Raw genomic sequence first — 23,262 nt, forward strand, 5'->3', positions numbered from 1 at the left:
TATCTAGTGATAATTAGACATACTATCTAATGATAATTACTGTTACTATACTTACGTTTTTCATTCTAGTCTTTTTTATAGGCATGTATTTACAGGATTTAGATTAGGCTGATTTCCTGTGTAAATTTGCAATATAACCTAAATATTTTGCAGTGTTCTTCACACACGGGGTGTGTGTGTGTGTGTGTGTGTGTGTGTGTGTGTGTGTGTGTGTGTGCAGGGCGGGTTAGGGGAGGGGCAGATTGCTTTTTGTTTCCCAGCACAGTGTCTTGCATATCATAAGCACTAAATTGAGTTGAATTTGTGGAAATACTCTCTAACACAAGTTTCTTTGTGGTTGTAAATACACCACAAGCTATACAGTGCGGTTGATACCAAAGCATCAGGAGTGAGTGTCCCTGGTTTTTGTCCTTGGACTTTTCCAGAAATGTACTTATCTAATCTGTGGAGGTAATGTTGCCACCTAGTGGCACTGAGCAGAAGTGCAGAGGACTTGTCAAAGTAATGACCTAGTCAGTAATTTGAATACGGTTTGCTGGCAAGAGAATTGAAACTTTTTTCAATTTTTTTTACATTGAGGTATAATTTACATACTTCGCCCATTTAAAATGTACAATTCTATGAATATTGGCAGATGTAAACACCCAAAACTGCTACCACAATCAGGATACAGAACATTTTCAGGGCACCCCTCCCCCACAAGTTTCCTCACCCAACTTTTCAGTCAATTCTTCCCCTCCCTCCCAGGCAACCACTAAACTGCTTTCTGCAACTATAAATTATTTTCTAGAATTTCATATAAAGCACACATTATTTCCTCCTTTGTGTCTGACTTCTTTCACTAAGCATGTTATGACTGTGACATTCATTCCTGGTGTTGCATGTATCAGTATAGTTTGTTCTTTTTTACAGCAAAGCAATATTCCACGGCTTAGATACAGCACATTTCGTTTAGTCATTCACCTGTTGATGGACGTTTGGATTGTTTCCATTTGGGGGCTATTGTGAATAAAGCTTCTACATTGATGTACTAGTCTTTGTATGGACATACGCTGATTATTGATATTTTAATAATGAAATACATGAGATAGACCCTGAAGTCAAGTTCTCAAATGTCACTCTTATTAAGTAGATAAGCAAGTGCTGGAGATTTTTAAAGCTGTTGCAATCTGAATGTCTTCCTCACACACATGAAGGTTATTGGAATACACTTTTTTTTTCTCCTTTGGGCCATGCTCTAGGGCATGTGGGATCTTAGTTCCCCCACCAGAGATCGAACCTGTCCTCCCTGCAATGGAAGCACAATATCTTAACCACTGGGCTGCCAGGGAAGTCCCTGGAATCCACTTTAAATCCTGAGGCAGAGATGGTGATACATCTAAATCACCAGTCTATACATTACGTATGTGAAACCATATAAAAATTAGTCAATCAGATTTTTAGAATTAAAAATGCACATTTGATAGGAATCCGAAATGGATGCTAACAAAGATCTAATAATAATTGGCTTTATTTAATTTATTTATTTAATTTATTATTATTATTATTTTGCGGTGCGCGGGCCTCTCACTGTTGTGGCCTCTGCTATTGCGGAGCACAGGCTCCGGACGCGCAGGCTCAGCGGCCATGGCTCACGCGCCCAGCCGCTCCGCGGCACGTGGGATCTTCCCGGACCGGGAGCACGAACCCGCGTCCCCTGCATCGGCAGGCGGACTCTCAACCGCCGCTCCACCAGGGAAGCCCAATTGGCTTTATTTTAAAGTGATAGTAATTTACACGGTGATCACCACAGCACTACCTCTGTTACTATCATGATTGTTAAATAATTAACATAATCAGCCACAGCATAGCACGTAAGCCGAATACATGCTTGATAAATACTGGAGTGGAAGAAAAATCATTCTTTCGGGCCCAGTTGTAAATAGATTAAGCATAATCTCTTCATATCTTATTCATTCATAATTCATATGCATAATCTATACCAGTAAGTTCCTTTTACATTTAACCTGTCTTCCTGGAGTGTGTGGATGAGAAGCGGAGGAAGGGGGACTATATGATGCACTGCAGGTGGGGTGGGAGCCCTGTTCCCATGAGGAGTAAAAAAGTGTCCTGGGAGTATAAGAAAGGACAGGACATAGACTAAGGGATTCAGATAGCCTTCTATCTCCTACCCCACATGAAAATACAGTAGCTCTGTTTCCGTCAGAAGTTACCAGTCACAGTGAAGTGAATTGCATGACTATGGCCTTGTTAATTAACTATCTTGATCCATCACTTTCCTTAACTATAGCTGGGGGCCTATTTCCAGCACCCTACGCTCCTCTGGTTTCTCTTAAGTGTACGGAGGACTCAGCAGAGACAGTCTGTAAGGCCTGCAGGTTGACAGCTGCGCAGGACAGCTGTGTTCCCTGAGGCAGAACACTGGCTGCATCCCCAGCAATGCAAACCGGAGACAAATGGGTTAAAAATAATCGCGACAAGGTCACCCTCTCCCGCCGTGTGCCATTACTACTGTGCTCTGCAGATAGTATTTTCCTTAATGAAAATCACGTATTTCCCTTTTTCTCCTGTTGAATTTCACCTCCTTTGCCTTCTCTGACTTTCTCTGAATTGCAGCTCTGATTTTACCATTGCTTTGCATTTCATTATTTACAAGTATCTCCGCTGAGACTTTTTTCTCTCTCTTTTACCTCAGATTAGTTTTCAAAATCTCACTGTAAACTGAGCTGACATTTGACATTTTTGCCCTCAGTTTTCTGAAGGACATTGAATCTACCCTTAAGATTCTTAGCTCTGTAGTTTAAATTCTTTGTAAAAGAATTAGTTTGAGATAAAGTATGGATTAGGTGTAAATTTTCCTACATTTGCAATCATCAAAGATAGGAATAGATTAAGTTCTATGATAATAACATACTTGTCATAAACTTCATGTGAAGACATTGTGAAAATCTTACAAAAGACACACTGAAGAAGTAAGTTAAGTCATGTCTGAAGAAATGGAAAGACTAGGTAAATAATAAATACCATTTGACTGCCTAACAATTGGGCCTTTAATATTAAATAAGTTGCTTGACTGATTTATCTCCTTATAATAGTAGACAGAGTCATAGTGACCTGCAAGCAATTAATTTTGAATATTGGCATTTAAAAAATAATTTCTTGACTGTGTAATTATTCAGTAAAGTCTCCCTAGTAAAGCTTTTCTTCAAGGGGTTTCATAGTTGAATGTTTACAGAATGATTACAGTTACCACTACTGTTAGTATAGTATTGCTATGAGCTTTTCATGATTTCAGCCTCGTAACATTTGCTTGGTTCATATTACTACCATAAACTAGTTCTAACTGCAAGGACAAGTCAATACATAGTGCATGAAAGTTCTTTTGACTATGGGAAGAAAAGAGAAAGAGACAGTTGGGTGGAAAGCATGTTAAGATCTGAACAGAAGATGAGACAGAACTAGAAAAATAAATGTGCATCTTGACCAAGCAGATCTTGTGAGTCAGACAGTGCCAGGGGAGAAGGGGAGAGTTTACCCATCTTATTACTCAGATTTGCTCTGAGAGGAAGGCCAAACACAACCACCCACGAGCCGGCTGCTTTACCTGTCCATGGTGGACTCCAGCGTGGCTTTCTTGGCTCCCTGAAAGTCTTAGGAAGGGAAGCTTTCCTCCAGCACTGCTGCTGCTCTGGCTGACAGTGCATGGGCCCTACACATTCAAATCTGAACTCAGTCCTTTACGCCCCTCCCCACAACAACATTACCACCACCAGGCAGCCTTCCTCCTGTGTGGGTCCAGTGAAGATGGGCGGGGTTTTCACAGGCCAAATCACATAGTTAAAATGATTGAGGGCCACTCTGCCTAATGCATAGGTTCCTTTAGGGCTGCCTCTTTAAAAGTCCAGTCCATGCTCCACAGGTAATATAGATCAGGAGACAGGAGGAGTAGTCAGTTTGTAAATTGTAATCATGGTAAAGTGATATCTTTAATTTTAGAAGCATAATAATAATCATAGTAACTTTATTTATTTATAATTTTTTATTGATTTAATTTATTTAGTTTTGGCTGCGTGGGGTCTTCGTTGCTGCGCGCGGGCTTTCTCTAGTTGCAGCGAGCGGTGCGGTGCGCGGGCTTCTCATTGCCGTGGCTTCTCTTGTTGTGGAGCACGGGCTCTAGGCGCGTGGGCTTCAGTAATTGTGGCACACGGGCTCAGTAGTTGTGGCTTGCGGGCTCTAGAGCGCAGGCTCAGTAGCTGTGGCGCACAGGCTTAGTTGCTCTGTGGCATGTGGGATCTTCCCGGACCAGGGCTCAAACCCGTGTCTCCTGCATTGGCAGGCGGATTCTTAACCACTGCGCCACCAGGGAAGCCTGTAGCATTTATTTAAAGGCATCTTGTGTTCCATCAGCCAAAAGCATCTATTCCCTCATTTAATTACACAACATCTCTGAGTCTCAGTAGAGACCAGCACTAACTGCTCCTGCTTTGTGGCCGGGCAAGTAAACCCAGTTATATAGGACAGAGATTTTGCTTCCCAAACCGCTTCTTTGATTGCTTTACAAGAATTGCTAGAAGACTAGGTGATTACACCAAAGGATTTTTGCATAAGCCATGTTTTCCACAAACATGGAAGCCATATTCTAATTTAAAGTCAGAAGCAGCAGCATCTCAAAGAACAAAAAGAAAACGATGTATTTCATCAGAATCAGCATGTAAATGACGGCACTGAACTTGGAAAACAGGTCGGGCTTTTCAAATAAGAGGCTTTAAATTCCTTCCCTCATGCAATCTGGTCTATTAAAGATTTTGCTTCTCCCTCCTACCTGAGGCCATATGCATTCTATTTATTCATTCAGTAGAAACCCACTAGTTGATAGAAACTGTGCTGGTGTTACAATAGTGAGCAAAGCAGCAAGGGTTCCTGCTCTCTTCCTGCCTCAAGGCTTTGAATACCATCTATACATTGATGATCCCCCAAATCTGTAGTTCTAGGCTGGACCTCTCCCTTGAACTAAAGGCAAGTATGTCTATCTTCCACCTCAGCCTCTCCATCTGGATGTCTGATGAGCATTTCAGGCATGGCTGAAACTGAGCACCTGTTCTCTCTCCCAACATATAACCTGCTCCTTTTGCTGCCTTCCCTGTCTCAACGGCATCAATGGCAACGTCATTCTTCCCGTTGCTCAGGCCAACCTGGCCGTCTTCTTGATTGCTCTTTTCCTTTTAAATCCCATGCCCAGGGGGAAGGCTGGGGGTGGGGGCAGGGAGGGATAGACTGGGAGTTTGGGACTGACATGTACACACTGCTATATTTAAAATAGATAACCAACAAGGACCTGCTGTATAGCACAGGGACCTCTGCTCAATATCCTGTAATAACCTCAATGGGAAAAGGATTTGAAAAAGAACAGATACATGTATATGTACAACTGAATCACTTTGCTGTACACCTGAAACGAACACAACATTGTTAATCAACTATACTCCAATATAAAAAAAAATTAAAAAAATAAGTAAATCCCATGCCTAATCCTGTTCACTGACCACTTTCGCCACCACCAGGTCTAAACAACCTGGACGGTTACATTCAGCCTCTCAGCTGGTCCTCCTTTCTTCAATTACAGACTGTTCCCTGCACAGCAATCCTTCCGAGATATTTAATTTATTTATTCTAATTTTAACATTTTATTTTGGTTGCGCTGGGTCTTTGTTGCGGCAGGCGGGCTCCTTAGTTGTAGCATGCGAACTCTTAGTTGCAGCATGCATGTGGCATCTAGTTCCCTGATCAGGGATCAAACACGGGCCCCCCTGCATTGGGAGCCTGGAGTCTTAACCACTGCGTCACCAGGGAAGTCCCCTGAAATATTTTAGTTCATGTCTCTCTGCTCTCAAAACTCTCCATGGTCCCTCATTTTCTCAATAATGGCCAACATCCTTACAGTCGGTCACCAGATCCTCTACCACCTGCCCCTGCCATACCTCTCTCCTTGCTTGCACAAAGAACACAGAGGAGCAAAGAATACTTGCTGGCCCTTCTGCCTGGAATGCTATTCCCCTGTATATTATTACAGCTTGATCCCTTATCTTTTTTTTTTTTGCAGTACGCGGGCCTCTCACTGTTGTGGCCTCTCCCGTTGCGGAGCACAGGCTCCGGACACGCAGGCTCAGCGGCCGTGGCTCACGGGCCCAGCTGCTCCGGGGCATGTGGGATCTTCCCGGACCGGGGAACGAACCTGTGTCCCCTGCATCGGCAGGTGGACTCTCAACCACTGCACCACCAGGGAAGCCCTGATCCCTTATCTTTACTCAAATACTCCCTCGCAGTTGAGGCTTTTTCTTGTCCCATATCTAAAATTTCAACTATATCCCATCATCCTGACCTTTCGTTTTCCCTTTTCCTAATGTATATTTCTCTTTAGCACGCATCACTTAAAATACAGTATTGTCTACGTTCATTGAGCCTTAGGTCCATGACAGGAGGATTTGTTGGTCTGTTTCTTTTTTACCCACATGGAGAAAAAGTACATAGTACCTGGTATAATAGACACTGAAAAAAGTGTTGAATGAAACCAATAAGGATCTCATGGAAGTTAAATTCAAGTGGGGAAGAGACGTTAATTAAGTAATTGCATTCACATGTAAATATATAATTAAAACAGTGATGTTTAATATGAAAGAAAAGTACACATCTCATAACAAGAGACCTAACTGGCCGAGGGACCGGTGAGAGCACTCCTGGTTGGGAGGTGGTGATAGCTCTCCTCTCAGTCAAGATCCTTTTTAGATTATGGAAGGAAGGGAGTATATGCTGTTTCCTCTCTACATTTCATGCCCAACTCAGAAACTTTCTAATCACATCCTTTGTTAAACCATAGAACTCTACCCTTCCCTATTTGTCCTGCACCTGTCCTCACCCATCAATACCAGAACTTTAAGGGGAATTTCTGAAGTGAGCATTAATTCAAATAACAGCTAATGCTTTGAATTCTTATTATGGTTAGGTTTGTGCCAAGGCTTTAAATACAAGCTAGACAAATTTAGGAAAACTGGTGGTGGGGGAATTCTCTTGTAAGCTCCTGAGTTGTGATCAAGGTCACTGATTCTCTGGATTACGAATTCTTTGCTCCAGTGTGGGTCCCCAGAGGGGGATGGCATGATGCTAGTTCACTCTAAAGGACTCTCTGGGAGAGGGTGGATTGAATGTGGGGCAAGCCTCACTTCCCTTTACAATGACTTTCCTCCAGTACAACCACACTAAATTAATTGTAAAGGTGCAGCAGGTTTCAATATTTATTCCTTTATTTGGCTGCATGGGGTCTTAGTTGCAGCACGCGGGATCATTCATTGCAGCACGCGGGCTCAGTAGTTGCAGCATGCGGGCCCTCTAGCTGGGGCGCATGGGCTTAGTTGCCCCGCGGCACGTGGGATCTTAGTTCCCCGACTAGGGATCGAACCCTCGTCCCCTGCTTTGGAAGGTGGATTCTTAACCACTGGACCACCAGGGGAGTCCCAAGGTACAGCAGGTTTTACCGAAGTTTGGAGAGCCAAAGGGAATGATACATGTGAGAGAAAGAGAAGTCACATACATTAATTCATTGTCATATACATCAATACATTAATTATAGCTTTTTATAGTTTGAATATTTGCAAGGAATTAAACTCTACACAGGAGCTCTGCTCATGACCAAACCCCACTCCTAGCCTTGCTCCCCTGTCTTCACGTCCACTCCTCTGTTATAAAACCCTACGCTGTGTTGTCATGGGTTATTCTCACCCAAGGATCTAAGCTTCCTCTCTATACATTCTTTTCTCCAAGTTTAATTATCTGTGGAATAATTCCTCAGGGCACCAGAAAGACAGGAGATGGTCACCTTTGGCATGAACAGATGAGTGAGGAACATAGGGACGGAGAGTTTTCAAAATTCTTCTGAAGGGAATTCCCTGGCCGTCCAGTGGTTAGGACTTTCACTGCCAGAACTTTCACTGCCGAGGGTCCGGGTTTAATCCTTGGTAGGGGGAACTGAGATCCCACAAGCCCTGCAGCACAGCCAAAAAAAACAAAACTAAAGTTCCTCAGCAGAAGACAAGGTGGGATCATACAAGGGCATGTAAAAATGTGATCCTTTGTTTCCTCAGGTATGAGTTGCATTTTTACCCTATTATCAACCGATTGTCCAGAGAATAACACAAACACACACACACACACACACACACACACACACACACACCCTTCCAAATAATAAATATTAATTCTCAGAGATGGTAACATCTCTAAATCCAAAAACTAGAAAAAAATTTCCTAGCTGCCCCAGTGGGAAGACCCCTCACTGATACCGCAGGTGGTAACTTCACATGATTCAGGCAAAACTGTATTAGCTCCTTTTGTATATTCTCTCTTTTCAAATGATGACCTTTTGTTCCAGCCAGAAATAGGAAAATAGGCCCATTGATGATACACATGCTTCTCTTTTGTTTAGTTTTGGCTTGGTTTGGTTTCTTGGATTTTAACCTTTCCCCCCCCCTCTTGGCTGCACTGTGCGTGGCATGTGGGATCTTAGTTCCTCAACTAGGGATCCAACCCATGCCCCCTGCAGTGGAAGTGCAGAGTCTTTAACTACTGGGCTGCCAGGGAAGTCCAACCATTTTTAAATGCACAATTCAGTGGTATTAATTGCATTCATAACGTGCAACCATCACCACTATCTGTTTCCAAAACTTTTCATGACCCCAAAAAGAAAACCCATAATCATTAAGCCAAAACTCACCATTCCCTCTGCCTTCCAACCCCTGGTCATCTCTATGAATTTGCCTATTCTAAACACTCATAAGTGGAAACATGCAATCTTTGTCCTTTTGTGTCTGCCTTATTTCATTCTGCATAATATTTTCAAGATTGATCCATGTTATAGCATGCAGCAGACCTTCATTCCTTTTTATGGTCAGCCTTACTTCAAAACCCATGCAATGCTGTCATGCTGGTAAAATCAACCCTGCAGATATTATCCGTTGACGATATCAGTTTAGAAAACTTCATCAGAGCTGCACAGAGGGGCTTTTCCCCCATATTACTGTGTCTTTAAAATTGGGTTTGGCTGCATATGTCAGGCAAACTCAATAGATTGCTTATGCAATCTATTGCTTATTGCTTATGCAATCTAAAAATGATACAATTTCTCTCCCACATAGAAAATGTAGGCTGTTGGCCTAGTGAGTAATTAAATCTAAATCTAATTGAAGCATGGACTTTGGAGCTCTTTGTTTTGTCAAGAGTCTCCGTTGGCCACTTTTAGCCAGAATGTTTTCCCATCTCTCAGTTCAATGATGGAACGTGAGTCTTAGCCAGGCAGCAAAGAGAAATAAAACACTACATATTGGGAAACATACAAGACCAGGCAGTATGGGAGAGAATAGAGAAAGGTGGCCATCAAGTCAGTTCCTCCAAATTAGTTTCCAAAGCAGAATTATCTGTAGATATTTATTCTATTTTATAAATTAGATTTGATAGGGTTGGCAGAATCTAATAAACACAAAATAGTCAATGTACATTTTTGTATCCTATCTCCTGTTTTGAAAATCTTACTTTTCAGTGCATAGGCTACATAAAGAAAATTCTCTCCAACATACACAAATGTTTTAGATATCCAGTACTTGAAAATGAAGGTGCTAGGGAGGAAAAAATATCTACTGTGTTTGTTTTGATGTTCTGTCCCTTCGGGGGCAACTCAAAAAGTGCTTCTATAAGTAATTTATAAAAAGCAGGGCTTCCCTGGTGGCGCAGTGGTTGGGAGTCCTCCCGCCGATGCAGGGGACGCGGGTTCGTGCCCCGGTCCGGGAAGATCCCACATGTCGCGGAGCGGCTGGGCCCGTGAGCCATGACCGCTGGGCCTGCGCGTCCGGAGCCTGTGCTCCGCAACGGGAGAGGCCGCAAAAGTGAGAGGCCCGCGTACCAAAAAAAAAAAAAAAGCATCTTTGAAAACTGAAATTCATTCAATATTTATTGAAGGACTATTATGAGAAAGCTGAGCTTTGAAGGGGAACAGTTATGCACATTATAGTTAAAGGAATTTATAATTTTGTTTAAACTTTAAAATAGACCATACTGGAACTTCCCTGGTGGTCCGGTGGTTAAGAATCTGCCTTCCAATGCAGAGGACACGGGTTCGATCCTTGGTTGGGGAACTAAGATCCCACATGCCATGTGGCAACTAAGCCTGCGCGCTCTAGAGCCCACGTGCTGAAACTACTGAGCCCATGTGTCGCAACGAAAGATCCTGCATGCTGCAACTGAGACCCGATGCAGCCAAATAAATAAATAAATAAATAAAAATAAAATAGACAATACTTAAAATGACAATATAAAAATATTAAATGTCAATAAAAGACTAAAATAAAAATGACAGAATCATAGCATCTCAAAGTTGAAGGGACCTTAGCGTTCATCTAGCCCTGTGCTTCTCAAAATGGGATACACATATCTTTACACCTAAATTCGAGTACATGGCAATATATCAGGGAGTAGGTCAAAACTACAAGATAAACAGGTCATGTTATCCTAGAGCATAAAAGTTTTCCAAAGATATGGGGAAAATGGTGTTTGTATTTAAAATTATTTAGAGTAGAATATAATATGCATGTTAGTTTTCCTTACACTTATGCTTTTCCCCATTACCCTCTATCACCCCCATTTAAAAAGTAAAATTCCTCATGACATGGAAGGTTTCAACAATTTTTATTCTCCCCATATGGAGAGTAAGCCCACATCTGGCAGACGCACAGGTAAATAGAGGATCATGTAAAAGAGAAAACATAGATTCCAGGGAAATTTCAGCCCATCATGGGGGGCAGTTTGAGATTATAGCCTCAGATACTCAGCATTTCTTATTTTTACTCTTCTTTATAGGACAGTTTAATGGGAAAAACAAATAGAGAACCAATGATTCCACAATTCTTTGTAGAGAATTTTCACTAAAGCATCCCAAACAGTGGTCTCCTACCCTCTTGTTTAATCCCATTAACGGGACACCATTGCCCACTCGGTGCCATGAGCTCAGAGGAAGGAGAGACTCCATAATCTAAAGCTTCATAATAGACCTAGTTTTTTTTTTTTCTTTTATAAATTTATTTATTTATTTATTTTTGTCTGAGTTGGGTCTCTGTTGCTGTGTATGGGCTTTCTTTAGTTGCAGCGAGCGGGGGCTACTCTTCGTTGCGCTGCACGGGCTTCTCATTGCAGTGGCTTCTCTTGTTGCAGAGCACAAGCTCTAGGTTTGCAGGCTTCAGTAGTTGTGGCACGTGGGCTTCAGTAGTTGTGGCCCACGGGCTTAGTTGCTCCACAGCATGTAGGATCTTCCTGGACCAGGGCTCGAACCCGTGTCCCCTGCATTCGCAGGCGGATTCTTAACCACTGCACCACCAGGGAAGTCCTAGACCTAGTTCTTGATTGAGACTCTGATGAATGTATAAAATTTTAATAAATAAAGAGTACAGAGCAGAGAGTTTCTGGAGAACAGTCTTGAAGATAGACTTGGGCCCTACAACTGGACCTTTCACCTGTGAAACACAGGACGTTGGGAAAGAATTCTTCGCAAAGTCATTCCAAGAATCTACTTAGCTTTACTGTGTGAGTGAGAAAGCAAGGTATCTGGAATACATGAATATGCTTGATAAAATTTCTCATCCTCTCTCCAAGGGGCAGAAAACATAAACAAAGGCAGGACTGTAGGAATGGGCTTCCTATGTTTTAGTAACAAGTAGCTTATTCTGGTTTGAGTGATGGCTCATAACAAAAAATAATGACAGATAAAAATGAGATGACATTCACAGTTCATATAAGCTGCTTAAGGAATGCTTTCTAACAAAATGGAGACTTAAATAACTTGCATAATGGCTGTAAAAAAATTATTAAAGAGGCATGATTCATCCAGCATAAGGAAATAACTTTATTTCTCAGAAATCTATTGTTCCTGCTCACCTTTCTTCTGTTAAAGGAAAGAAAAATACATCTCTTATGATGACAATAGCATTTTTCATTCCTGGAGATTTGGAGTTAGTGAGATTAAAAGAAACAATTTTGTGGGGTTTCCTTCAGCTATTTTGAAAGTTATTTTCCTTACTAACTACCCTCTCCCCTCACCAACTTCTCTTGAAAAGTTAAAAACCACAGAAACAACATGACTTGGAAATTGTGCCTCTGGTGGCTGAGTTAAGTCTTGGACATCTGGACTTCACCATGGGTAACCTTCATGAGAAGAACAAAACAAGGTGGTGGGGTTTCGTTATGGCCAGTGTGTGAGGCCAGAAGGCCCCCTGGGAATTCTTCAGGGTATCCATTCCTGTGTCTGAGAGATGAGATGCTCAGACAATGACTCCCCAGACCACTATTTCTGGACACCAGGTAGATTGTTCAATATGATACTTTGTTGTTTTTGAAAAGAGCCCAAAAAGGTTTCCACGTGGGTTAAAGTGTGGTTTTTGGAGTGCTTCAACTTCTGCATTTCCCAATTTTTGTTTTTCTCACTTTACTGCCAGGCATATTACTGAATTTCTCTGGGGGTATGAAGAAGTTGAGGGACATATACAGGAATTACTCATTCGGCTTCTGCTGTGCAGCTGCCCAGGACTTATCGAGGTTGAGAGAACAAATAAATATTCATCAAAAGCCTGGGGTTGGTCAAAGGCCTAAAAGAGTTATTTTTGATGGGAACATTAACCAAAGCTTCATTGATCACACACATACAAGAAAGAATAAAAAGTTAGGTTTCTATAATCAAACATATGAAAACTTGAATTCTGTCTCCACCATTTCCTAGTGAATTGTCTTTGGGTGTTGCCTGATGCCATATGTTTTTTAGTTTCCCCATGTATAAAATGTGAATAAATAATAGTAATAATAGCTAACCTTTTTTGTGCACTTAATTTATGCCAGGTTCTGTGCTAAGCATGTTGCATATATTATCTCACTTAAGTCCAAGAGGTAGGAACTATTATCTCAATTTTCAGATGTGAACACTGAGGCCCAAAGAGTTGAAATCATTATCTTATGATTGCTAAAAATAATTTAAAATCAGTGGCTCTGCATGTGGCCTAGTGCAGGGAAGGTATGCCATAAGATCAACTACTTTTATAAAACTGTGTCTTCTAGGGACTTCCCTGGTGGTGCAGTAGTTAAGAGTCCACCTGCCAATGCAGGGGACACGGGTTTGAGCCCTGGTCCGGGAAGATCCCACGTACTGCAGAGCAGCTAGACCCATGCGCCACAACTACTGAGCCTGTGCTCTAGAGCCCACGAGCCACAACTGCTGAGCCCGTGTGCCACAACTACTGAAGCCTGTGTGCCTAGAGCCTGGGCTCTGCAACGCGAAGCCACCGCAATGAGAAGCCCGCACACTGCAACGAAGAGTAGACCCCGCTCACCCCAACTAGAGAAAGCCTGCACACAGCAACAAAGACCCAACACAGCCAAATAAATAAATAAATAAAATAAAATTTAAAAAATAGTAGTATCTTCTAATATCTGATAATATTAAGGAGGCCAGATACTTGAAAAAATAAATTATTGTCATCAAAGTTAACTCCTCCCATGGTTCAAAATTTTCTGATTAGCAATAAAATATGAGTGCATAATTTTGAGGTTCTCATACTTTGAGGTTTGAGCAAGTGTATAAAATTGCATGTTCCAGTGTTTAATCCCTGCAGATTTTTTTTGACTCAGTGATTCTGGAGTGCAACCCAGGACTCTGCCTTTTCAACAAACACCCATTAATTCCAAGCAGGTAGTTAGTTTACATTGGCCTAGTAGACCTCTGAAGTCTTCCCCAGTGGTAAAATTCTATGATTATGTGACTTTATATACTTTTGAAAAAGTGTGTGTGTGTGTGTGTGTGCGCGCGCGTGTGTGAGATGTGTTTGTTTGCTTACTTAGTAAACAATTGAAATGCCAGGGAAAATGAGAAGTACTCCAAATAACATGCAGGTCTTTCTCTTTGTGGGTATGTGTATTCCCAAGACCAAATTCCATAGTATTTGTTTACTCAGTGATGTAGTATAAGCAGTGATGTGATTTCATTGGTAGAGATAATCTTTTGTTTAAAAAATAATTAATTAATTTATTTATTTTGGGCTGCGTGAGTTCTTCGTTGCTGTGCGTGGGCTTTCTCTAGTTGTGGTGAGCAGGGGCTGCTCTTCGTTGCGGTGAGAGGGCTTCTCCTTGCGGTGGCTTCTCTTGTTGCAGAGCCCGGGCTCTAGGCACGCGGGCTTCAGTATTTGTGGCACATGGGCTCAGTAGCTGTGGCTCGCGGGGCTCAGTAGCTGTGGCTCGCGGGCTCTAGAGCTCAGGATCAGTAGTTGTGGCATACGGCCTTAGTTGCTCTGCAACATGTGGGATCTTCCCGGATCAGGGATTGAGCCTGTGTCCCCTGCATTAGCAGGGGGATTCTTAACCACTGCACCACCTGGGAAGTTCTGGTAGAGATAATCTTGATAAAAACAGCTCTAAAATGAATAAGGGACAGGTTCTGAAGTAAGGATAACAGATTAAATGTTACCTGCAGAACTGCTATTCTCTACTCTGTCTAGTGACCAACACTCATTGGTATCAGATTATCCCCTCTAGGAAGCCCTGGCACCATATTGGCAAATTCTTCCTCCTTGGATCTCACCTTTTTTGAAGATCTGTGTTAATCACTGCCTTCTGCAATAATCATTCCATCACTACTCAGTATATCACATAACCTTTTCTTTTTTAAAAAAAATTATTTATTTAATTTATTTATTTTTGGCTGCATTAGGTCTTAGTTGCGGCACGGGGGATCCTTCGTTGCGGTGTACAGTCTCCTCTCTAGTTGTGGTGGGTGAGCTCCAGAGCTTAGTAGCTGTGGTGCACAGGCTCTCTAGTTGTGGCGTGGGCTCCAGAGTGCACGGGCTCTGTAGTGTGGCATGCGGGCTTAGTTGCCCCGTGGCATGTGGGATCTTAGTTCCCTGACCAGGGATCAAACCCGCATCCCCTGCATTGGAAGGTGGATCCTTTACCACTGGGCCACCAGGGAAGTTCCTACATCACCTGTTGATTTAACTAAATTCAGTATCTTTGAGATTTGAGAAACAGCTACTTGATATCAAAGAGTCCCAAATTCCTTAGTGTGTGAACCTGGTTTCCTCCCTGCAACAAGACCCCCATGTTTTTCACCACCCCCAACCCATCCACACATTGGCTAAATGCACCACCAAGATCTCTTCAGTTTGTTACCAGAGGACAGGAAGAGTCAATTTCCTCAGCGCAATTAGAAACTCAGTACACTCAGCACCTTGGTTACTTTATTCAGCTTGGCCCTGCCTCTCACATGTCCTGGTTACTTTAGACCTCCATCCACAGGTTCCTTAAAGGAGGTATGGCTACAACATAAAAAGTAAAGTAGAAGTTCTTCCTATTAGTAACTTATGTCCTGTACAGATAACCTTAAATCCTGATTATGGCAGACACAAAAGGCCACCCAGTGTATGATTCCACTTATACGAAATACCCAGAGTAGATAGATCCAGAGAGGCAGAAAGCAGACTGATGGTTATCCAGGCGCTTGAGGGAGCAGGGAATAGTTGTGACTGCTTAATGGATATGGGATTTTCTTTTCAGGGTGATGAAAAAAGTTTTCAAAGTAGATAGAGGGGGTAGTTGAACAACAATATATGCGTTAAATATCACTGAATTTTATACTTTAAATGGTGTTTTTTTTTTTTATTTTGCGGTACGCGGGCCTCTCACTGCTGCGGCCTCTCCCGCCGCGGAGCACAGGCTCCGGACGCGCAGGCTCAGCGGCCATGGCTCACGGGCCCAGCCGCTCCACTGCATGTGGGATCTTCCCGGACCGGGGCTCGAACCCGTGTCCCCTGCATCGGCAGGCAGACTCCCAACTACTGCGCCACCAGGGAAGCCCTAAATGGTTATTTTTATGTCATGTGAATTTCACCTAAATACAAAATTTTAAGAGTCCTGATTAATTCAGAGACTTCAAGGGGCTGAACACCCGGAGAGAGGGTGAGAGTGATGGTATTCTCTCAGCTGTTAGTATGTGAAAGCAGAGGAGAAAGTCCGTAATAAGAGAGGCAAAGGTGATATATACCCTGGAACAGAGGAGAAGAAAGAATAGAAACGGGAATGGGAAGAAAGAACCCAGACAGAAATGGGAAATTCAGTTGCTTACATGGTGCTTACAGGGAACTGAAGGCTATGGGTGGGACTGTACAAACTTAAGCATCTCTCTGTCCCTGAACAAGAGGAAACACAGTATAAGTTAAAGCATTGCGTTATCTCTGATCAAAAATAAAAGCTGAAAAGAAAACATGTGCCATTGTAAGAGGTGAAAGTAGAAACAAGTTGAGTAATAAAGACGCTGCTCTAATCTCACTGATGGAAGAGACCACGTCTTACTCATCTTTGTATCCCCAGCACTGTGCCAGGCTCAAAAGCTGTTGACCTAAAGATAATGACTCACACTGACATGGGGGCCTATGTGCCAAGTGCTATTCTTTCTTTTTTTAAAAAAAAATTATTTATTTGGCTGCATCGGATCTTAGTTGTGGAACATGAGCTCTTCATTGCGGCATCTTTCATTGCAGCGGGCTCGGGCTCAGTAGTTACGTCTTGCGAGCTCTAGAGTGTGCGGGCTTAGTGGCCCCGCAGCATGTGGGATCTTAGTTCCCCGATCAGGGATCGAACCTGCGTCCCCTGCATTGGAAGGCGGATTCTTAACCACTGGACCAGCATGGAAGTCCCCCAAGTGCTATTCTAAACATCTAATTCATTTGATCTTAAAATAGGTTCAAAGACATTGTGCTCTCCTTTTACAGATGAGGAAACTGAGGCACAGAAGGGTTAAGCTCACAATGATGGAGTCAGGATTGGCACCCATGTGGCCTAGCACAGTGTTTGTGCTCTGAAACACTTTCTCAATTTCCTGAAGAAATCAAAGAAACCATGATGAAAAGGTTGACTAAACTAATTCTCCATCCTTCTGAGAAGAGGAAAAACATGACCATATTTGGCATTTTGCACGTTCTCCCACGTTCTTCTAACCAGATCCATGGCTCACGACTAGTGGCTGTCTCCACAAAATTCCAGAGAAGCACAGTGGCTGGGTAGTGTGTGTGGTGTATGAAAGCAAAACGGTCGCCTGCAGTCTAGATTCCCTTACAAACCTTTAGCAAGCTAGTAGACTACCTCTGATTTCTAAACAAGATGTTACTGAGTTTTCCTTTTGCAACTGAATGAGCATTAACCTAAGTTTTAGAACTTAGTTCAGGCATGGTTCTGCCACACTAAATTTTATCCAGCCAGTGGGGCTCTTCATTTCTCTAAACCTTGTTCCCTGTCTGAAAAATAGGAACAATGATCCCTCTGCTGCCCACCTCACAGGGTCACTCTCAAAATGAAATAATGATGTTTGTTAAAATGAATGAACAAACAAAACACCTGGCAGAGCAGTAGGTTCCAACATGCGAGGGAACTTTGGCCACAACAAGGACCGAAGAGTTTAGGGCCGGGAGCTCGAGGCCAGGACATCTCCCGAAGGCTGTTTGTCAAGCTGTACAGGTTTCTGGCCAACCAACTCCACCTTCAGCCAAGTTGTGCTAAAGAAGTTGTTTATGAGTTGCTCTAACCAGCTGCCCCTGTCCCTTTCCTGGATGGTCGGGAAGAAGAAGTTTCCTGACTGGGAAGACAGAATGGCTGTGGTTATGGGAGTTATACCTGACGATGCGCGTGTCTCAATATAACCCCCAAACTGATGATGCACACCTGCCCAAAGTTCAGGTGTGCGCTTCAGGGGAGCAGCCGTGCCCAGAGTTGCATCCCCAAGGCCAGAGGCGAGATCCTTGCTTTCCATCACCCGACTCTGGACTCCCCCAAGAGCTGCGGCACCGTCCTGCCCTCCGGTCCTCTCAAGGGTTGCAAAGTGTCCAGGTGTCTGGGCGAGGCCCAGGGAACACCGCACAGCTCCACGCATCCTGTCTGCTCTCCAAGCGCCAGAGGCCGACCCGCCAGCTGCTGCTACAAAAACGAACCTGCCCTGCTAAAAGATTTTTGGATACTTAAAAAATTAAATTTAAATTAGGAAGCTCAAACTGTTGAGAAACTAGCATCGGTGGCATTGTACACCCTTAGCAGGCTTCCATACCTCTCCACGCAAAAGCTAATCCACAAGGGCGATCTCACTTTGTCACAAGAGAAAGAAAGGAGAGTCAAAGGACAGTTAGGGAGAAACCAATCGGCTTAACTAGGAAAAAAGTCCCATAGTTTTACTACATAATAGTCTTACAGGCGCCAAACCTTAGAATACATGGTCTTGTTAATCCCCAGAACCACTCATAAGGCAGATGTATCACCACCAATTTACAGTTATAACAGAGGTTATCACCTTAGGACCACACAACGTGGGTGCTACATCAGGACTGGCCCGGAAACCAATATCAATTCTTTTATATTACTTGAAACAAACAGGATGATACAAATGCACCTGATTTAGGGTCTAGATACCCTGTGTTTAGATGATATAATTTTTAGTTTCTTTTTTTTTACATGGCAAGAGAAATTATTCTTGTCCTATGTCATTAGAACATACTGTGATTCTTCTGAATTGTAATTATTCATAATTAAATTTAATTATGAATTATTGTACTTATCAATTTATTACACATTGTCAGGTCTTTTGATGCTGGGTAGCTAATGGCAGAGAAAAGAGCATAGTTGTTTAACACAATTAAGTTATAGCTCACCTTCCAACAAACAAACTGGTTTCTCTTAATAGCCAATTAAGGAGCTGCCATGCATGATTTTATATGAACTTTTTTTTTTTTTTTTTTTTTTGTGGTATGCGGGCCTCTCACTGTTGTGGCCTCTCCCGTTGCGGAGCACAGGCTCCGGACGCGCAGGCTCAGCGGCCATGGCTCACGGGCCCAGCCGCTCCGCAGCATATGGGATCCTCCCGGGCCGGGGCACGAACCCGTGTCCCCTGCATCGGCAGGCGGACTCTCAACCACTGCACCACCAGGGAAACCCTATATGAACATTTTTGAAGTACTTTTTTGTTTTCACATTGATTTTGATGTTGATATTGCACATTTTCATAGGCTGATTTGTATTTATATTACTTTATTTTCCTTCCCCCCTAAATCTCACCCATTTTCAAGAATGAATGAATATATGAGTGTTTTTCTATGCAGTTCTCACTACCCTTCTTTGTAACTCCTTGTGTTTGACCATTTGGGACAAAACAACATATTAGGAAAACATATAATGACACAGTTGACACCTCAATGCCCATCAACCCCTTAAGTATAATTCAGGTTATTTTCCATTAAAATATTTCCTTATACTTGCTCAAAGTGCATCTATTACTTTTTAAGAGAGTTGGGGGGAGGTGAGTCTCACAAATGTATGAGATCATTCCGAGTTCAACCCTTATTGATTGGTATGGAACTCTGATAATGTACTCCCCAAAACTACAGAGTACAGATTTATGGCTGGGTAAACACACAGAAAAAAGGAAAAGGGAATGAAAGAGGAGAACACCAGAGACAGAGAAAAGAATTTCAGGACCCCTGAGTTAAGAAAAAGCTAGAATCTTACTGAAAGTGATTGGACAAATTGAAAGAAAAAAAAAAAGTTATCAGCTATTTTTTTTTATTTTAAAAATCCATAGCACGTATTTTATTAGTATTCCAGGAAATTCCATTATAATCAACAAATGGAAAGGATTTTATTGTCAATCAGCCCGTGAAACTTAGTTGTCTCATTTTTCCAGATTATGTGGTATGTAGACAGCATGTAGTCTCTTTACCGATAGAAGGGATGGGATAAGACCAGCAGTGTCATATATGATTCCACATGGAAGTCCAAGAATATCTTGGGATTTTTCTAGATTTTACATATCAGAGAAAATGCTCTGTTTATGTTATGAGATATATTTATAATTTTAATACACAAATAAGTGAATGATCAAAATTGTTCAAGCTATAGTATTTGAATACATTCTCATGGGGGATATTATGCCTCAACCACTATGAAACTCAGACTGTTATTGAAAAGAACCTTTCCCTCTTTCTTTACACTGAATTCAGGGTCTTGCAGATCTTTCATAATTTCTGCTTTGAGATCAGGTGGTGCTGTTGTACTAAAGTTGCAGGTTTCTGTCAAAAAATCCCAAAGCAGGTCTTCATTTTCATTGCTGTCATTAAAACAGTCAGATATGTCCATGGTGGACAGAAGGTCATAACACTCATACTTAATCCCCAACTTGTCCAGCACCTGCACGAGGTCAGATGATGTGACATACTGGCAGAGGTCATCCCAGGGTAAGTGAGAGCTGTACTTTTTCCATAGCTTGTCCCAGCCACTGGTTCCGGACACAAGAGTAATGAGAATCTTAGCACTGGTAGCTAAGAGACTATGGAAGAATTTCAGGGTGGCTGGGATGTCTTTTACATAATACAGCATCTGAATCATATGAATAAAGTCCCACTTCTGAAGTTCTTTTTTCTCCATCATTCTGTTTTGATATTCAGGTGATGTCTCCTTATGCCAAGTAAGCTTTATGTTCTCGAGGTTTGATGTCTTGGCTACAAGCTCTTTGTACTTGGTGACTTGTTCAGCACTTGGTTCAACAACTTCATTGTTGATACTAACTCCTGGGTATTGAGCCTGCACTTTGGAGAGGATATGAAGATCAATTTCACCTGCACTTCCACCAATGCTTAGAATCTTAATTTCAGATTTTGTGTCTCCAATTCTTGCTATTATGCCCGGCAGCTTCTCGTCCATGAATTGCTGCATGCAATAGCAGTATCAGCATTGCTGATGCCCCGTGGAATTGTCGAGAAACCTCCGGAAAGATTCAACATATCTGCTGTGGTCAGAAAACAAGCTCTTCGTGGAAGATGCCATGTTTGGTTTTCCGAGAAAGACAAGGAGGGAAGGGAGGTCTAACTTCCCTCTTCCCTTCCTTCTCTTCCCAGTTCCTTCTTTCTCTCTTCACCCGCACCAGTTTCTATCCAAAAAAAAAAAAAAAAAAAAACCCACACACACACACAAAAAAGCCCTGCTTTGAATTTAACGTGCTGGGGAGGCTGGGTTTGCAAAGCTCGTTACTAAGTGACTATCAGCTATTTTTAAAACCATTGAGTGTTTGAGGTGAAGTGAAGCTCATTTTGTCAACAGGAAGTTATGGGCTCTGCACCTCTATTTATATAAACAACATTTGCTTTTCCATCTTGGGTTCTGCCCAGAAGTTGTCGGCTGACGCCGCTTCTGGCTCTGGTTGACTGGTTTTTAGAAAAAAAAAAAACAAAAAAAACTGGCCACCTGTTTCTCTCTCTACCACAGAGAAAGTCAAGTCACTTTCGCTGGTGTTTAGTTAGTGAAAAATGCTAAAACACACAAGGATTTCAATTTTTTAAAGTTTTTATTTATTTATTTATTTGGCTGCCTTGGGCCTTCGTTGCTACGCGTGGGCTTTCTCTAGTTGTGGTGAGCGGGGGCTACTCTTTGTTGTGGTGCGCGGGCTTCTCATTGCGGTGGCTTATCTCGTTGCAGAGCATGGGCTCTAGGCACGCGAGCTTCAGTAGCTGTGGCTCACGAGCTCAGTAGTTGTGGCTCGTGGGCTCTAGAGCGCAGGCTCAGTAGCTGTGGCGCACAGGCTTAGTTGCTCTGCGACACGTGGGATCTTCCCAGACCAGGGATAGAACCCATGTTCCCTGCATCGGCAGGCGGATTCTTAACCACTGCGCCACCAGGGAAGTCCCAAGGATTTCAATTTTTATTGGAGTGTTGTATTTTTAACCTAATCTTTGCCTCCCTGAATTTGACTAAACTCTAAGCACAGCCCTGCCCCACCTCCACTGTGCTTCTGATGTTCATTCTACCCTGTAAGGCTCCAGATGGATCGGTATGGAACTCGGGTCCTCTTCACCACACTTTGCAAATTCCCTTCTCCCAGACAGATTTGTGAATTCCCAGAGCCTCCGGGTTCCCCTGCTCTGATGTCAACCCATCATCCCTCTGCCATCTCCTTATCCCCCTTATCTGGTACTCCTCCAACTTCTGTTTCTTCTCAGATGTCTCTCTTAACTGTGTTACAGCTGCTTCAGTACAGAAGGAAGGTGAACCTTAAGAGACTGCCAGTTGCTTGCACCTCTGACCAGGTGTAAAGTATTTGGCTAAAATCAGCTTTCACCACAAGTGCCCGAGGCAGGGGAGGGACGAGCTTGTGGCTGGCAACACGCACTGCTTGAGGTCATCAAAAGTGGGGAGACAGCTTGGGGTTTGCACCATCTGAGTCAAATGAATACTTAGAGAGTGTGCAAGGAGCTCTTTTTAGAGAGTATAGTGCACGCTTGAATTTCCAGAACTTCTTCATTCAAGGGGGAAGGAGAATTTTCTTTAATCAGAAGCATGAAATTTGGGAAAAGGTTAGACTCAGAGCAGGATCAACTCAATTTTGGAAGAGAAAATAAGAGTAAAACTTTTTTTTTTTAGGTGAGGTGAGTAGGCAGGTGAGTCTCTTCAAGGTACCAGGAAGGCATTCAGTCACAAATTGCTTAATGGTACTTTTACCCGGTCTGTTAATTCCAACATTAAAGATCCATCTTTTAGTTCAAATAACATTTTCGTCAAGTTCCTTGTTTAAGAAGGTTGTCACTTGTGTTCACCAGGAAAAAAATAATGTTAATACCATAAAGAGTGAAATGTTTTCACATCCTTTTATGGGGAGGATCAAGGAAAGAAAACTAGAACATCGGGAACTGAAATGGGTCGAGAGTAAAATGCAGCAAGAAGGAGGTGAATGGAATTCTGCAAACGGGGAAGAAAGGACAGAGGGAAAGAACTAGGACCGAAAGCAACCCCCCAAAACTGCCCTGGGACTGTTCTTAGAAGAAAGTTATGAGGGAAAATAAGCCTTTGTAAGGGTAAGGAAAGAAAGGACGGAAAGTGAGTTAGAAGTGTTGGTTTACATATAGAGACGAGTACAAAAGGCAGAGAATATCAGAACAGTGAGAAACGGCAAAGCACGGGAATTTGATGATGCAAAAGAAAAGCGAGGGTGAAACACAAAACTTCACCCAGTAAGACTAAAGGAGGCAGAAAAGAAATGGAATTTTCTGGAGGACCCAGGAGGGGACCACGTCTGGGGGAGAGTAAACAAATTTGTAATGTTGGAGAATCAGTGGTCAAGTTGTGGAGGGAAGGAGGAAACAATGGAGAAGAGCAGAACAGAGA

General features: G+C 42.6%; 1 protein-coding gene and 2 pseudogenes across 3 annotated transcripts in view; 2 read left to right on the forward strand and 1 right to left on the reverse strand.

Annotated features, from left to right (window-relative positions):
* The window catches only part of RIMKLB (ribosomal modification protein rimK like family member B), a 140,974-nt gene that overhangs the window by 40,018 nt on the left and 77,694 nt on the right, over positions 1–23,262 (forward strand). The gene's annotated exons all lie outside the window — the stretch shown is intronic.
* LOC149747945 (large ribosomal subunit protein eL18 pseudogene) lies at positions 213–19,363 on the forward strand (annotated as a pseudogene).
* Positions 19,985–22,203, reverse strand: LOC111176730 (histamine N-methyltransferase pseudogene; annotated as a pseudogene).

Source organism: Delphinapterus leucas, chromosome 11 (genome assembly GCF_059928025.1).
Source record: "Delphinapterus leucas isolate spDelLeu-1000000601 "Yukka" chromosome 11, BTC_Dleu_Yukka2, whole genome shotgun sequence".
NCBI classification, from domain to species: domain Eukaryota; kingdom Metazoa; phylum Chordata; class Mammalia; order Artiodactyla; family Monodontidae; genus Delphinapterus; species Delphinapterus leucas.